Below are 7,942 nucleotides of genomic sequence, written 5' to 3'. Positions count from 1 at the left end.
AACCCAGTGACAGCTGTCCTCTGTTCCTCTCCCACTTGCAATCAGCCCCCGCTGAAGTTTACAGTTAAAGAAATTTAAAGAAAAGCAGCAGCCCCACCCCATAGATCAACCCCTTTATCTTTGCTGTAGTCTGGAGATGTCCTTTAGCAGCAGCAACTGTCTTAAAAGAAAAAAGACCAAAACTCATTAATGAGCAGGCAGATAGAAGAGGATCTGGGGGTGGGGTCTAGCCCTCTAGCCAGAGGAGGGGAGCGCGCTCTTGTGTTCAAAGTCAGCAGGAGACCCTTAGGCAGGCACCATCCGGTTGGGCACTGAGAACAGGATTCCAGACTAGATGGGCCATTGGCCTGCAGGACTCTTCTGATGTTCTGACCTGCTCTGTATGCCAAAGGCACACAATTTTAGTCTTCGCCATCCAGACAGGGCTGAGACGTAGCTCTGCCAAACCCTGGAGAGCTGCTGCTGCTGCCGCCTGTCAGCATTGACTGTTTCAAGCTAGTTGGGTTGAGGGTCCGACTGCTATGAGGCAGCTCCCTATATTCCTGCGCCTTAAGGGGAGGGCTGTAGCTTAGTAGCAGAGCACCTGCTTGGCATGCAGAAGGTCCCAGGTTCAATCCCCAGCAGCATCTCCCAAGTAGGGCAGGGAATGTCCTCCATTTGAAACCTTGGAGAGCTGCTGCTGGTTAGGATAGACTAGATCAGGCATCCCCAAACTGCGGCCCTCCAGATGTTTTGGCCTACAACTCCCATGATCCCTAGCTAACAGGCCCAGTGGTCAGGGATGATGGGAATTGTAGTCCAAAACATCTGGAGGGCCGAAGTTTGGGGATGCCTGGACTAGATGAACCATGGGCTTGGCTCACTGCAAGGCAGCTTCTTATTTAAACGAGCCCTTTATTCAGAATCATGAGCACTGGAACATTACTTTGCCTTTAGGAGAATCATAGAATTTCAGAGTTGGAAGGGGTCCCAGGGGTCATCGGTTCCAACCCCCTGCAATGCAGGAATCTCAACTAAAGCAGCCATGGCAGATGGCCATCCAAGCTCTGCTTAACAACCTCCAAGGAAGGAGAGTCCACCACCAGCTGAGGGCGTCCGCTCCGCTGTCCAAACAGCTCTTACTGCCAGAAAGTTATTCCTGATGTTTGGTCTGAATCTCCTTGTAACTCGAAGCCATGGGTTTGAGTCCTTCCCTCCAGAGCAGGATAAAACAAGCTCGCTCCATCTGTCATGTGACAGCCCTTGAGATATCGGAAGATGGCTCATATCTCCTCTCAGTCTCCTCTTTCCCAGGCTAAGCAGACCCAACTCCTTCAACCGTTCCTCATAAGGCTGGGTTTCCAGGCTCTTGATCATCTTGGTTGCCCTCCTCGGAACACTTTCCAGCTTGTCAGTATCCTTAAATTGAGGCGCCCAGAACTGGACACAAGACCTGGCCAGGTGTGGTCTGACCAAGGTAGAATAGAAGTAGTACAGATCAGCTGTAGAGAGCATCTCCTTTCTGTGGAGGAGGTCCTCTGTGTCTACGAAAGCTGTTTTGGTGTATATGTCTCTGGAAGGGCCAGTTCACGTAGTGCTGAGTTGATCAGGGCTTGTTGAGAAGAACAGAGGAACATCAGAAACTTTCCTTGTGCTGAGTCAGAACCTTGGTTCATCAATCTGTCTACACTGACTGGCAGTGGCTCCCCAGGGTTTCAGGCGGCGGCGGTGGGTAGGGTGGGGTGGCATTCCCAACCCTGCAGAGAGATGCCAGGGTTTGAACCCTGGGACCTTCTGCCTGCAGAGCTGGCGCTGTGCCACTGAGCCACGGCCTTTCCCCATTCCTTGCATTCCTCGGCAAGCTCCAGAATGCAACCCTGATTCCCTTCCAAACGAAGCACTTGCCCATCTCTCTAGTTTTCACAACATCCTGCTTCCCTAAGGCGCCCGGCTGGGTGCCTCCCTCCAGGGAATCCCGCATGCAGGGCACATAGGCAACCGCCCCACCCTGGCGCCGCTCCCCTCTAATCAGCCATTATGATCCCAATTCAGATCTGGCAGGGGTTAGCAGCGTTCGGGCAGTTTTGTAGCGCCAGTAAACCTGAATCCCTAATGAGAGATGTCATTCCCTTTTCCCGAGGCTTGGAGGAAATGCTTCGATCTCCTCCTTTGCACCTAACCTAACCACACAGACGCCGAGGGCTGTGAGGTTTGTATCTGGATTACTACTATGGAGTAGTTGAACATGGGCAGGCGAGCTGAATGATCCCATAGGCCAGGGGTCCCCCAAACTAAGGCCCAGGGGCCAGATGCGGCCCAATCACCTAAATCCGGCCCGCAGATGGTCCGGGAATCGGCATGTTTTTACATGAGTAAAATGTGTCCTTTTATTTAAAATGCATCTCTGAGTTATTTGTGGGGCCTGCCTGGTGTTTTTACATGAGTAGAATGTGTCCTTTTATTTAAAATGCATCTCTGGGTTATTTGTGGGGCACAGGAATTTGTTCATATTTTTTTTCAAAATATAGTCCGGCCCCCCACAAGGTCTGAGGGACAGTGGACCGGCCCCCTGCTAAAAAAGTTTGCTGACCCCTGCCATAGGCTTTGTGCAAAGCCCTGTATCTGGAAAAGCAGCTTGTCACAGATGTGTCGCCATGCTAGCTTTCTAGATGCAGGATTATTCCCCCCCCCAAAAAAAACATGGAAGAACTCCACCATGCTCATTCCTCTGCCCTGTGTTTTAGATTGGGTCCAGGCCAGCAACAGTTAGATGTAAGAATGCTAGCTCCATAACCTCTCTCTCTCTCTCTCTCTCTCTCTCTCTCTCTCTCTCTCTGTGTGTGTGTGTGTGTGTGTTGGTCTTTGGCGATCACTTGTGGCCGAGTAAGATTGTCTTCCATGAACATGGTCTTAGCGGTGTCTCCATAAGTGACTGTGGAGGCCAATTCTGGATCCACACGTCCTTCCACAGTGGGGGGACATGGGTTTCTGGGCGGGAGTTGGTCACGGTGAGGATTTGCCAAACATCTAAGAATTAGCTTGCCCCAAACTCAGGCGTATTTGTTAGGAGCACCTTGCCTGTAGTGAGCACAGTGCCAAAGGTCTGTTGCGTGGAGGGCTGTTTATTACCTTTCCTTATCGCCGCCACAGCATTTTTCTGTCAGATGATGCCGCCTTTGGAAAACGTCCTTTCGGAGAACAAATGGGAGCCAGAGTATCTCCGCATCCCCTCTCCGTTCTCATCTCTGCATGCAACCAGGGCTGTGATGTCGGAACAAAAGCAATTAACGTGCATGGAAGGCGGAGCACTGGGCTGGTTGGAAAGCGCTCTCTTTTTATGGGGCCCAAAGGAATGCCGAGTTTACTAAATAGCTTCATCTGCAAGCAATCAGATTCCTTCTCTCCCAGCAGCCCCCTTGCTTTTAAGCAGACTGATAGCACTCCTTTCCCCCCTGGCCTTTAAAGCAGAGTGCACAAATTTGACCTTGGAAGGTGTCACTTTAGTTGACAGTACTGTAATCAAATTATTGTTTTGTTATTATTTTAAAAAAAACAGTTTGGGGTGGGGTGTGTGTCTAATTTTAAATGCATTTTGGTCAAGGATAAATGCAAAAGAAATAAGGGCTTGAGCTTTCATAGGGCAATATATTTGTTGGTAGGCTTAAGATGAGCCTGCTGGGTCACAGCAAAGGCCCATCTAGTTCAGCATCCTAATTTCAGAGTGGCCAGCCTGATGCCTCAATAGGTCTGAATACTCTGCTCACCTGAAGTGCTCTGCCACCCTGAAGTTCCCAGAAACTGGCATTCAGAGGCCTCTGACAGTGAAGGCAGAACATGCGTCATTTTGGCTAGTAGCCACCGATATCCTTAAATTGCCTGATCCTCTTTTAAAGCACCCAATTGGTGGTCACCACTGCCTCCTGAGGGAGGGAGTTCCACAGTTTAATTATGTTCTGTGTGAAGGACTTCCCTTTATATCTATCTTGAATCCTCCCAGAATTCAGTTTCATTCGATGGCAACAACTTAAAAGTTGGAGAGGGAGAAAGGCGTTTTCCTATCCAGGCCATGCATCATGTTACAAACTGGACCATGTCGCCACTTGTGGTTTTTGTTCCCTCTAAGCTAAAAGTCCCTTTCCTTGCAGGGGAGTTGCTCTATCCTCTTGATCATTTGGGTTGCTAATTTTCTGAATCCTTTTCGACTCTGCAGTATCCTTTTCGAGGCAGCCAAACCTGATAATGCAGAGCCAGGAGAGCAGTTGTTAACCGGTGACAGCAGAAGAGCCATAACCGATTGAGGCCGGGAAGGAAACATTAAAACCTTGATGACGGATGCCTCGTCCGCATCCATGCCAGCCACCGGCCTCCCCTGGCGCCTTGCCCTGTTTGCCCTGGGCATGACTTGCCAAATGGCAGGGATTTAGCAAGAAAGGGGGGGAAAGCAGGGGCGGGGAACATCTCTCTGTCCAGAGGGGCGGCCACGATGCCAACCTTGGCGCATGGAGCATGGAATGGGGCAGGCATGTGCCGCATTCCGATGCGCTGAGAGACAGACACAGGCGGGGGGGGGGGGCTCTGCTGGGCCACCCACAGTGTGAACTCCCTGCAAGTGAGTCAGATCAAAACTGGCCGGGTGGGAGGGGGCAGCAGAAGGAAGAAAGGAGAGCAGGTTTTAACAGTTCATCTGTGGGCATCTCCCTATCAAAACCGCTCTTGTACGTGAAAAGCAATGCCCTCCTTCTTTTAGGAGCCATCTGATGGAGGCCTGTACGACACCTCTCTGCAACTCCCATCGTGCCCAGGCGGCACGCAGCGCAGGGTTGTTGTGTGAATGAAATAGTGGAGTGGGGAGGACAGCTATGTACTCCATCTCGAGATTCTTGGGGGAAAGGTGGGGTATAAATGTAAATAAAGAATATGTAGATAAAGAATAAATAAAATCCCCAACAGAAATTAAAGCGGGCGTCTAATTTTCAAAGAAAGAGCCGCACGCAAGCCTGGGATTTTTATCTACAAGCCTGGTGTCTCCCCCCACCCCACCCCACCCAAAAAATCTAAAATGGCAAAGGACAGGAGTCGAGCAGGGACACCTCTCTCTCCCTCTTTCTTTCTTTCCCCGCCACCCGGGGTTGACAGCATTGGAGGAAGCAGCTGCCTCTGCTCTGACCTGTGGGAGGCTGCATTTGGGGGGCCTCAGGAAGAGCAGCTTTTGCACCCCGCTGCTGAGGCGCATTCCACATTGTGCGCTGAGCCCAGATGTTTCCAAAACAGCTTTTTGGGTAGAGGTGTGTGTGTGTGTGTGTGTGTGTGTGTGTGTGTGTGTGGAGGCCTTTCTGCAGCCACTGCCAAGGCTCCTTTGTGCCACGGAGGCGGGAGTGCGCATCCTGAGAATGGCAAGGCTGGAAAAACATGATCCGACCAAAGAACCTGCCTAGCGAAGCATCTTGATCCTGAGAGATCAGGCAGGCAGGCTGCGTTAATAGCTTATGAAAGCCTGCTGGATCAGGCCAATGCCTGTCTAGTCCAGTCTCCTATGCCCAACCAGATGCCCATCATGGGAAAACCTGCGGAACCCAAAATTGAGAGCCCTCTCCCCTCCTGCGGCTTCTAGCAACTGGTGTTCAGGAGCATTTTCTGCTTCCAGCCATGGAGGCAGAGCATAGCCTTTGTGGCCAGCAGGCCACTGGTAGCTCTCTCTGAATTTGCCCAGCCCTCTTCCAAAGCCATCCAAGCCCGGACCGGGCCATCGCCACCTCTTGAGGGAGGGAGTTCCGTAGTTTAACTCTGCACTGGGTGAAGAAGGCCTGCTTAAAATCTGCTTCCAGAATCTCTCGACCAGAAGAGGTTGGGTTGCTTGATCATGCAAACAGCCCAGCACCCCGCAGCAGTCGTGTGGGAAGCCCACAAGCAGGCCATGAAGAATGAGAATAAATAATACAATGATCATTAGAATCATGGCTAAAGGATCCTTTGGAGGTGAACACACAAACTCTGCTTGGAAACCTTCAGTGAGGGGGGTGTCCGGGAGAGAAGAAGCAGCCAGTCTGCTCATGCCCCCACCTGTTGAAACATCCACCGCTCTCCCATGCTCAGACTACTCCCATCTCAGCTGCCTCTTTCCCTGCGCAGGTGTTCGCTCTGAGAACAAGGTGTGCAACCTCTATCCGTCGGGCCCTTCGGATCCCTGATCAAGTCCCAACAACAAGTTTATTTTCTCTCTCTTCTCTCCCCCCCCCCGCCCTTTCCTTCTCCCATGTACCAATCCTTCCAGCTCTCACGCCCACGCGGGTCCCTGCTGTGTCTTGACATGTTTGGAGAGTCCTGGCAGTGGCGCAGGGAGCCGGAGCCTCCGATAAAGCCAATTGCCAAGCAGATGGCGCAAGATGAGGCTCTGGCAGAACCCTTCAGTCCGTGTTCCCTCTGTCTAGGCTGGACAACCTGCACCCCTCCAGATGTTGATGGGACTCACTGTTACCCCTGACTGTTGGCCGTGCCGGCTGGACATGGAGTTGGTGTCCAGTGACATCAGGAGAGAGCTGCAGGTCACTGAAAGAGACCATCACTTGCCTTTACTGCCCCCAGCTAGCTCGACCACAACTTGCCATCTTTACAGGATGGGGAATTTGTGGCCACCCAGATGTTGCTGGCCTGTTGGCAGTGTTGGCTGGAGCTCAGAGGAGTCCGAGGTCAACCTCTGGAAGGCAGAAAGTTTCCCATGATGGAACTAGACCATCACTTGCCTTTAGTGCCCCTCACTTCCTGCATCACAACTCTGTCGTCATCAACCTGTTGCTGGACCATGGACCATGATTCCAGGAGCTTGTGGAAACGGGGAGTTCAGCAACATCAGAAGAGCTTCCAGTTTCACATTCTTAAAGCAGACCATCACTTGCCTTTAGTGCCCCATGCACGCTTCCTCCATCACAACTCTGCCATCTTTTAATGAAGCGATGGGGATCCTGTGGCTTCTCCAGATGTTGCTCGACCATTGGCTATGATGGGCTAGATAGAGCTCATGGAAATTGGAGTCTAGCAACATCAGAAAGGCCGCAAGTTCCCCATGTTTGATTTAGACCATCACTTGCCTTTAGTGCCCTTCACTAGCTCTAGCACAACTCTTACCATTTTTCAACGAAAGCAGCGGGAACCTGTGGCCGTCAAGATGCTACTGGACTCCCAACTCCAGTCATCATTGACCACTGCCCATGCAAGCTGGGGATGATGGGACTTGGGAGTCCAGGAACACCTGGAGACTTAAGAACGTACCTTTTCTAGCACACTGTTTCTGACAGCGCTTGGCTAAGTGCCTCTGGAAGGCTCACCACCAGGGAATGAGGGCAATATCCCTCCCTCGTTATTTGTCCCAGCGCACCTGTCATTTGGAGTAGACTGCCTCTGACCATGGAGGTTTTCCTTTACTCTTTTTCGGGGATAAGAAATGTAAGAAGAGCCCTACTGGGTTATTAGTATTAGTGTCAATATTCTGCCTTTTCCCCAAACTGGGAACTCAAGATGGCTTTGCAAGACAGATAAAATACAAAAGACTAAAAACATACAAAAGACAAACATTTTTTTTAAATTGAATTGCAGCAGAATTAAAAATGAAACAAACAACTAATGTCTTTAAAATACCACATTATCCTGGATCCAAGCACAGAGCAAATCTCCCTCCTTGCCGTTTCCAGCACCTAGAATCATAGAATAGAATCATAGAATCGTAGAGTTGGAAGAGACCACAAGGGCCATCCAGTCCAACCCCCTGCCGAGCAGGAAACACCACCAAAGCATTCTTGACATATGCCTGTCAAGCCTCTGCTTAAAGACCTCCAAAGAAGGAGACTCCACCACACTCCTTGGTAGCAAATCCCACTGCCGAACAGCTCTTACTGTCAGTAGCACCTGCTACTCAGAAGCATGTGCTGCCCCCAACCTTGGGGACAGAGCACAGCCATCGTGGCTAACA

The sequence above is a fragment of the Zootoca vivipara genome, chromosome 6, assembly GCF_965207765.1.
Source record: "Zootoca vivipara chromosome 6, rZooViv2.hap1.1, whole genome shotgun sequence".
Taxonomy (NCBI): Eukaryota; Metazoa; Chordata; class Lepidosauria; order Squamata; family Lacertidae; genus Zootoca; species Zootoca vivipara.
The sequence above is the reverse complement of the archived record's forward strand: the minus strand, read 5'-3'. Positions refer to the sequence as shown.